General features: G+C 39.4%; 1 long non-coding RNA gene across 1 annotated transcript; it reads left to right on the forward strand.

The window, feature by feature from the left end:
* The first annotated feature begins 3,476 nt into the window (after positions 1-3,476).
* Positions 3,477-9,733, forward strand: LOC141370503 (uncharacterized). The gene is made up of 5 exons (XR_012374565.1): positions 3,477-3,530; positions 4,313-4,430; positions 6,401-6,595; positions 8,828-8,971; positions 9,590-9,733. It is a non-coding gene; the product is annotated as an uncharacterized lncRNA (long non-coding RNA).
* Positions 9,734-10,388: the final 655 nt, after the last annotated feature.

Below are 10,388 nucleotides of genomic sequence, written 5' to 3' on the forward strand. Positions count from 1 at the left end.
CAGCATCTATATTAGTTTCTTACAGCTGCTGTAACAAACGGCCATAACCTTGGTGACTTAAATCAACTGAAACTTACTCTCTTATGGTTCTGGAGGCTAGAAGCGCAAAATCAAGGTATCATCAGGGTTAGTCCCTACTGAAAGCTCTAGAGAGAACCTGTTCCATGCTTTTGTGCTAGCTTCTGGTGTTTGTTTGCCTACTATCCTTGGTGTCCCTTGGGTTATAGACTCATCCCTTCAAATCTCCCTCTCATGGGCTTCTCCTCTCTATCTGTACTTCTCATCCTCTTAGAAGGATACCATATAGGATTTAAGTCCCCCACCCCCACCCCAGCTCCATATGATCTCTTCTTAACTAATTACATCTGCAAAGATGCTATTTCCAAATAAGCTCACATTCTGAAGTTCTGGGGAGGACATGGAATTTGGGGGACATTATTCAACCCAGTCCAACATCCATGTTAGTATTTGAAACAATGTGGGTAGATTAAACCATCTGAAGACAGGAGTAGCAAGTTGAGGACAAAATACCTACTTTTTGATTGAAGTATAATTGGCATACAGTGTTATGTTTCAGGTGTACAGCATAGTGATTTGACCTTTGTATATGCTGCAAAATGATCAAATCAATAAGTCTAGTTACCATCTGTCACCATACAAAGTCAATAAATTATTATTGACTGTTCTCCCTATTCTATACATTCCCCTGACTTACTTATCTTATACCTGGAAATTTGTACTTCTCGATCCCTTTCACCCATTTCATACCCTGCACCCCTGCCCCTGCAATCTTCCTCCTTCTGGCAACCACCAATCTGTTTTCTATAAATCTGGGGATTTAGTTTTGTTTTGCTTGTTTTATTTTTTAGATTCCACATATAAGGGAGAATGTGGTATTTATCTTCTGCCTGACTTATTTCACTTAGCATAATACCCTCAAGGTCCATCCATGTTGTCACAATTGGCAAGATTACATTCTTTTTATGACTGAGTAGTATTCCATTGTGTGAGTGTGTGAGTGTGTGTGTGTGTGTATCACATCTTTTTATTCATTCATCTATTGATGGACACAGGTTGCTTCCATATCTTGGCAATTGTCAATAATGTACAGTGAACATAGGGATGCATATATCTTTTCCAATTACTGTTTTCATTTTCTTTGGATAGATACCTAGAGGTGGAATTGCTGGATCATATGGTAGTTCTATTTTTAATTTGTTAAGGAACCTCCATACTGTTTTCCACACCAATTACATTCCTAACAACAGTGAATGAGGATTCTCTTTTCTCCACGTTCTTGCCAATACTTGCTATTTTGTGTCTTTTTGATAATAGCCATTCTGACAGGTGTGAGGTGATACCTCATTGTACTTTTGATTTGCATTTCCCTGATGATCTGTGATGTTGAATATCTTTTCATGTGCCCGTTGGCCATCTGTATGTCTTCCATGGAAAAATATCTACTTCGATCCTCTGCCCATTTTTAAATTGGACTGTTTTCTGTTATTGAATTGTATGAATTCTTTATATATTTTTTGCATGAATTCCTTATCCAATATATGATTTGCAAATGTCTTCTCCTATTCAGTAGGTTGCCTTTTCATTTTGTTAATGGTTTCCTTCCCTGTGTAAAAGTTTTTTAATGTGATACAGGCCCATTTGTTTATTTTTGCTTTTGTTGCCCTTGCCTTTGGAGTCAGATCCAAAATAACATTGCTAAGACTAATGTCAAGTAGCTTACCACCTTTTTTTTTTCTAGGATTTTTATGGTTTCAGTTCTCACATTCAAGTCTTTATCCATTTTGAGTTAATTTTGCATATGGTGTAAGATGGTGGTCCAGTTTCATTCTTTTGCATGTGGCTGTCCAGTTTTCCCAACACCATTCGTTGAAGAAGACTGTCTTTTCACCATTGTATATTCTTAGCTGCTTTGTCATAAATTAAATGACCACATATGCATGGGTTTATTTTTGGGCTCTCTGTCCTGTGGATCTATGTGTCTGTTTTAATTCTAATACTGTACTGTTTTGATTACCATAGCTCTGTAGTGTAGTTTGAAATGCAGGAATATGATGCCTTGAACTTTGTTCTTTCTCAGGATTGCTTTGGTATGCATGGTCTTTTGTGGATCCATAAAAATTTTGGAATTATTTGTTTTAGTTCTGAGAAAAATGGCCTTGGCATTTTGATAGGAATTGGGTTGAATCTGTAGGTTGCTTTGGGTAATATGGCCATTTTAACAATATTAATTCTCCAAATCCATGAGAATGGAATATCTTTTATTTGTGTTGTCTTCAATTTTTTTCATCAGTGTCTTGATCGTTTTCAGGGTACAGGTTTTTCACCTTCTTGGCTAAATTTCTTCCTAAGTGTTTTATTCTTTTTGATGCAATTATAGATGTTTTCTTGATTTCTCTTTCTGATAATTCATTACTAGTATATAGAAATGAGACAGATTTGTGTATATTAATTTTCTCTCCTGAAACGTTACTGAATTCATTTATTCTAACAGTTTTTTTGTGTGTATGGAGTCTTTAGGGTTTTCTATATACAGTATCATGTCATCTGTAAATAGTGAAAAGTTTTCTTTCCAATTTGGATGCCTTTTATTTCTTGCTTAATTTCTGTGGCTAGGACTTCTAATACTATGTTGAATAAAAGTGGAGAGAGTGGGCACCCTTTTCTTATCTCATCTTAGAGAAAAGCTTTTAGCTTTTCACCATTGAGTATGATGTTATTTGTGCATTTGTTATATATGGCCTTATTATGTTGAGGTACATTCCCACTATAACCACCTTGTTAAGAGTTTTTACCAAAAATGGATGTTGATTTTTCGCAAATGCTTTTTTTTTTTGCATCTATTGAGATAATCATGATTTTTGTTTTTCATTTATTAATGTGGTATATCATGTTGATTGATTTGTGGACACTTAACTACCCTTGCATCCCAGGAATAAATCCCACTTAATCCTGGTGTATGATCCTTTTAAAGTACTGTTGAATTCAGTTTGCTAATATTTTGTTGAGGATTTTTGCATCTAAGTTCATCAGGGACATTGTCCTGTGATTTTCTTTTTGTGTAATGTCTGTGTCTGGTTTTAGTATCAAGGTAATGCTATCCTTGTAAAATGAGTTTGGAAGCATTCTCTCCCTCTCTTTTTGGAAGAGCTTGAGAAGAATAGGTATTTAGTCTTTTTTGTTGTTTGGTAGAATTCACCAGTGAAGCCATCTGGTCCTGGACTTTTATTTCTTGGGGGGTTTTGATTACTGATTCAATCCCCTTACTAGTAATTAGTCCATTTAGATTTTTTACCATGATCTCCCCTCCTCCATGGTTTTATCGTCGACGGTTTTAGTTACCTACAGTCAACCACATTCCGGAAGCAGATCCTTCTTCTGATGTCAAAAGGTCAGGAGTTGCGTAATGGTATGTCACAGTGCCTATGTCTTTCACCTCACTTCATCTCGTCACATAGGTGTTTTATCATCTGACATCATCACAAGAAGAAGAGTGAGTACAGTACAATAAGGTATTTTCAGAGAGAGACCACATTTGCATAACTTTTATAATAGTATATTGTTATAATTTTTCCATTTTATTATTAGTTATTGTTAATCTCTTACTGTGCCTAATTTATAAGTTAAACTTTATCATAGGTATGTTTGTATAGGAAAAAAATAGTATACAGAGGGTTTGGTACTATCTGTGGTTTTAGGCATTCACTGTGAGTCTTGGAACATATTTTCCCATGGTGCAAGCAGAGGAGCCTGTGAATGAGAGGAAGAGAGCCAGAGGACAGAACCAGGAGAAGTCAAAATGGAGAGGTTCAGGAGAAGGATGAGGATGGGCATTGTCAAGCTTATTAGTGAACAGGGCTATCCTCTGGAATTGTCACTGAGGGGAAACAGAGTGGGCCAACAAGTAAAGGACTGATTGACCAAGCTAAGGACCCTTTTCAGGTGTAGACCATGACATAGTAGACACACTGTCCAGTCTTCACTATCCCTAACTGTTTCCTTTGGTGTTTAGGAGCAGAGAAGGTAGAACATAGTACGAATGCAAGGATGAGGGCTTGGTGGGTAAGTGGGCAATAGGGACTGGGTGAAAAAGAATTGAGTGAAAGAGAGGAGAGGAGCTCAGGTGACCAGCTATGGAGTTGAGACTGGATAGAGAGGAAGAGGGACTCATAGGCACTGATAGACTAGGGAGAGAAAAGAAATTGATTAGATTATGAAATGTAGCACAGAGTGCTTAAATATGGGGTGCTAAATAGTTATTAACAATAACGTTAATTTTCTCATTTCAACCAAGGTGACAAAATTTCACAAATTCTCTATCAACTCCATGTTGATGAAAAGGAAACATGTAAGCTGAGTGAAGGTGTTGTGGGTCAAGAGATGTGGGATAGCAAAATACTTGAATCTACAAGGTATTTTGATGCTTCATAAAACCTTTTCTTGGAACAGAACTGACTTATCCAAAGGCACACAGATAATCAGTGATGGAGCAGGGGCTAAAACCCAGCAACATTGATGTCAGTCACGTTGACTCACGTATACAATCCATTATCAAACCCTGATGACTATCACTTCTCAGTACACCTTGTCACCCATCTCATTTCCTTTCTACTACCTCCACCTTACTTCACAACCTCACATCTTGTGCTAGACTTGACTAGGAAACATCTAGGTGTTGTCCATACTTCAGTCTCCTCTGTTCCTGATTTTGTTTCATATGCCATAGAATCATGGAGTTTCAAGATAAGGATAATGGGACTTTCAACAGGCCAGAATGTCTCTAAGGACTCTGTACCTTTCCCCTGTTTAAAAACTCTTTGTGACTCCTCATTTTCTATAAGGCCTTTGTCTGACTTCGTTAGACAGTAAGATAAGCTGAGTTATAAACCTCCTTGCATAAGTTGGTAACTGTGAATTTGAGTAAACCACAGGGCACTTACTATTGTTTAACTGTTTTGTAGGATTTAAACTCATCTCCCCTGCCTTCATCACAAGCTTACTAAGATCAGATGAGGTAGCACATGAGAATGTACTGCCTGGTAAAGTGCCTTCACATGTTAGGTGCTGAATAAATAACTGGAGCTTCATTCAGAAACTTCCCTTTGATAATTATAAAATAACTGATATCCAGGGGTGAGGGACCACTTTTATTTCTCATGTGGCCCAAAACACAATAGTTGGGCAAGTGAAGTTATGCCCAGAAAACACCCACAAGGATGGTCTGTTTTAAAGTTTTTTTTAGAAGATTTTATTTATTTATTTGACAGAGTGAGAGAGCACAAGCAGGGGGAACAGTAGAGGAAGAGGGAGAAGCAGGCTCCCCACCAAGCAGGGAGCCCGATGCAGGACTCGATCCCAGGACCCTGAGATCATGACCTGAGCTAAAGGCAGACGCTTAACCATCTGAGCCACCCAGGCGCCCCTGTTTTAAAGTTTTAAAAGAAAATGGACTCACTGTGTTTCATTACTACTTTTCTTTCACTTGTTTGCCTGGTGCCAGCTACTACAAACAAAGCAACCTCTGCTTACATATCTTACAGAAAGAAAAGTTTCAGTTACATGTTTTCATAAAAGTGAGCCAAAAGTTTTACCAGGGTCCCTGCAGGACTTTTCTTTTCTTTTTTTTTAAGATTTTATTTATTTATTTGCCAGAGAGAGACATAGTGAGAGCAGGAACACAGGCAGGGGGAGTGGGAGAGGGAGAAACAGGCTTCCAGCAGAGCGGGGAGCCCAATGTAGGACTCGATCCCAGGATCCTGGGATCATGACCTGAGCCGAAGGCAGATGCTTAACAACTGAGCCACCCAGGCGCCCTCTGCAGGACTTTTCAAATCCAAGCTCCTTCAGGACGATCCTATAGGAAAGTCCAATATTTGGATTGCACATGACACTGTGCTAAATTCTCTGGTTTTTGCACCGTTTGGATTTGTGTCTTCATTTCTTTTGAAGCCCAAACTCAGTGGGTGGAGGAAAAAGAAAGGTGAGGTCCATCCAAGGCAGTGACGTCAGATGCAGCTGGCTGGCCAGTCTTGCCAGCCTCCCTCAGCCTGCGGTATGCAGTGTTCCACAGCAAGGGAGGTGGCTGGCCAGCTCCTGGCATGACATTATCAGCCATGCAGCTGTGGGCCTGGCACATCATTGCTTGAGCGTGGTGGTAGAGTGCCAGCCACTGAATAGCTGCTGATTAGGATGAGGTGCCCAGCAGATGGGTCAGATTTAAGCTTGCTGCTTGTGGTCACAGCAGCCATTTTTATCTGTCCTATTGATGCAGATTTTAAAGCACTCAAGTGATTTCTTAAATTTTTTGGCCCTTGGCCTTTAAGATGACAATCACATTTTGTGAGACCTTGACACTTCTCTTTTTATTGTCTGTTTCCCCAAGGCCCATGCTCTCTTTCTATTCTTCTCCAAAATGAGAGGGAACCGTTGATGCCATCAGTTCTGGGACTGATTATGCCATGATTAGGATCCAAGAAACTTTGGAAACTTTTTCTTGCTATCCTTCTTCTGTGATGTCAGAACTTGGAGTGTTCCGGATCTTAGAGGGAATTTCAAAGCTGAGATAACTAATAAAACTGTGAGTTGGGCTGACGAGGGAAATGGATACCAGACAAGTCAACACGAGGATGATAGAGTATGGGGCCTTCTGAAGCATGATATCAGGGTCACCTAGATATCCATTCATGGCTACCAGGTCCAGGAGACCTGAAATTTGACCAGCAGGGGATTGTTCTTTTGACTTAAGCCTGTTCTTTTATCTGAAGAGTGAGGGCTCCTGGGAGGCGTGGCCAATTCATCTGTTTTCAGACACGTCTACCTAAATGAGCCTGAGTTTATCAGATCACTTCCTGAGATTAGATTTTGTTGAAAGGATGAAAGAGGGAGAATGAGGGCACTAGACATCTGAGTGATGTGAGGAATTGGGAGAGGGGCTTCATATATATTGCTAGGCTTGGCACTGTGAAAGAACAGAATGGTGGAAAATCAGGAGAGTTTGATGGAATAAGATGGTTAGAATCCTGCTCTCCTGGAGAGAGACAGGGAAGCATCCAGCCCCTCATTTAAAATGCAGCGGTATGTTGATTGGGTTCCAGGGGTCCTTTATTGTATAATTTTTTTCTGGGTGTAAAACACAGCCTGACGCTTTTTAATATATTTTCCCTTTCCTTACTTCCCCCACCCCTGTACCACCCAACAAAGCATTTCATAGACCTTTGCTGGATACTTAGTCCCCTTTCTCAGCTCTCCTGATGCCACATGAAAGTCAAACAAGACTCTTCCACAAAGTCATGCTATGCGGGTTAATTAATAGAAAATACAATGTTGTATCTATATTTAAAATAGTAGGTGTGAACTATTCTATAGCCCTTAGGCTGTAAATACTATCATGTCTCCATTATTTCCTCAAATTAAATTAAAACTGTCCTGTGAAAATAAGAAATAATCAACTTAAAATTACATTATTGCAGTCTTAGTTAAAACTAGAAATAGAAATAAGGTTGTAAGAATAAGAAATAAGGTTATGGTGGCTTTGATGGCGTCAAAACTTGAAATGGAATAAACTTTGTTGATAAAACTGGCTCAAGAATTCAAAGTGCTGGGCTAAGCAATTCCATATCTTGGCAAGATATGAAAGACTGAATTAAGCAATGCTTAAATTTGGTGGTTCATAAAATACAATGGACCAATGACCCTCAGCAAGGGAAGAAACCTTGTCTTTTTGTTTAAATTTTCACATGCTCTGACTCTTGTAGATATAAAGATGGTTCTTCCTAAAATTTGATTAATGAAGGGTATCAAATCCTTTAGATGAGATCTGGCTTCTCCTTCAGAGATTATTTATTTTTGGATAATTGTCACCCAAGGTTGGAACCCAAAATCATCAGCCTGTGTAAACCTCAAAGTTTAAACATAGTCATTAAAGGAAACGCTATTTGTTCTTTTACTTATAAATTCACTTACTCACTAATAACTAAACTTTTATGGTTTTACTGGCCACAATTATATAAACTAGGTAAGTTCTCTTGCTGGTCAGAAAAATATTTCAGAATCAACTTCCTTGAATCCAGAATTTCCTCCTTGAGCATCAGCTGTATAAGTAAAATAACATCTTGTGTATGTCCACAATCATAAATGCTCATATTTCACAGGTATTCCCTCTCCCCAAGATAGGTGGGAAGTCTAGTGTTTCTTGGGGGTACTCCCCTCCCCTGGATGATAGGAGAACCTAGGAGAGTTTACACGGTTTAGAAAGAGGTCTGTCAAATCTTGTTCTTAAGCCTACACGAGAGTACTTTACTTATAGGATGCATTGTGTCATCAGAACCCAAGATGTTGATACCTGGTTTTATGACTGTCATTGAGCAGACATGGGGAACTGAGGAAAGGCATATACTTCCTCTTAAATCCGACACAATAACTTCACTGAACTCAGTGAGTTTAATATGTGTGGATAGGTCAATTGTCTATCTGTATCCAGCTAGAACTCTGATTGATTTTACCTGAATTAAAGCAGAAAGCCAAGGTTATGTAATAAATATAGGGCATTTGCTATAATCAGCTAACATCCTTAGGCTACCATGTTGTAGACCTTTTAGCATAAATATATCCTAGTAAATAGTGTGTATGTATGTTGGTGTGGAGTGAATTCCTTCCAGGACTCATGTGGTCCTCATCTTTCAATGTCACTTACACAGTGCAGTGTAATTGAATTACAATTCAATTCTGAATTCTTGACTAGTACTCATCAGGCTTACTAACAAGTGATCATTACTAGAAGTTGGTATCTTAATTCTCTTCATGAATTCAGTTCAGCAAAACATATCAAGACATTCTTTGTTTACATTGAGCTACTGAAGATCTACCAAACTGGAGAAATATGCAATTGACAAACATCAAGTTGAATTTTTGACTCATAACCGTCAACGGACGCTTCTCATTGAAACTTGCCAAGGTCAGTGACCCAAACCAGCCAACCAAGTTCTGTTAACATTTTTTGGATCTCATGGTCTAGAACCAAGGGTTTGTGCTATATCTCCTCACACTAAATACTCCTCTATTTGAAGAAACCTCATAAATCATCACCCCCCTTTTATGAAATGCTATTGGTTGATTTATTTATTCATTCAATTCTTTATTTAAGAAATAATGCCTGCGTTATTCTTGGCTGTTAGTCCAGAGTTCGTTGACATATACTTTTTAAGCTCTAGGGATAAACTAGTGAGAAAAATAGGTTTTACGCTCTCACAGAACTCGTAGTCTAGCAGGAAAGACAGACATTAAGCACATAATGGCAACTAATTAAACACATGATTACAGGTAGGTGAAATGCTATAAGGGAAAACTGGGTGCTCTGGCAACGTCTAACAGGGAGACCTGAGTCAGGGGAGTCAAGGAAGGTTTCCTTGAGGAAATTTAAGCTGAAATTGGATGGAAGGACCTGCATATTGGTGTGTAGGATGGATACTGTTTTTAGCGGGTTTTCAGATGTGCCTAGAACCCCAACTCTGTTACCATGCCCTAGTGGCCACATGAATTGGTAATAACTGTTTCACTTGCCTCTGCATTTCAGGATGCCAGTGATTCCATTGGACACACATGAAACTATGAGGCCTGTGCCCAGGTCACAGGCTAAAAGGAATCTTACTTCAACTTTGAGTTATGGCCCTTATGGATTTTATCCCCCGCTGTCCTAAGTTTCAGGACAGTCAATAAATTAATGAAGAACCTGCCTTTCTACCCTAGTAAAATTCTACCATAGGGTAATTCAGTCTACCATAGCAGTCTGACAGGGGACATGAAGTACACATGTGTCTTATAAACAAGAGCTTCTGCTTAACAGCTCCCTCTGTGAACACAGCCCACACATCCTTCCCATCCCAGCCAGAGATCCGTGGGTCTCCTCCATCTACTTCTGAATGCCTGTCAGAGTTCTTTCCTGATTGTCCTGGAGTGATCCCCTCGTTTTTCTTGCTATGTGGTTTCTTAACTGTTAGAAGGTGGAAGAAGGTCAGTAATCCTCCAGACTGAGAAGGTACTTTAATACTGAAAAACAAAACAAGCCACTCCATGCCACTTCCACAAAGTTTTATTCAGGGTAACTTATTGACAGAGATCGGCAAACTACCCAGGTCGTACTATGCAGCTATTCTTCACAGTCCAGATCTTAATCCCCACCTTTTATGGAGCAAGGGGCATGGTGGTGAGGTCACGGGGTAGTTATCTAAAGTGGCATCATCTGTGCACCCGAGAATCTCTCCTCGTTATCCAAAATGGAGCCTTCTGTGCATCAGTCATCACTACTAGTTCTCTAACATGGAGCCACCTGTGCGCCAGAGGGGGCGCTCTACTGGTTATCTAAAGTGGAGCCA

Source organism: Callorhinus ursinus, unplaced genomic scaffold (genome assembly GCF_003265705.2).
Source record: "Callorhinus ursinus isolate GAN/ISIS: 27379988/994484 unplaced genomic scaffold, GSC_fseal_2.0 scaffold36, whole genome shotgun sequence".
Classification (NCBI taxonomy): domain Eukaryota; kingdom Metazoa; phylum Chordata; class Mammalia; order Carnivora; family Otariidae; genus Callorhinus; species Callorhinus ursinus.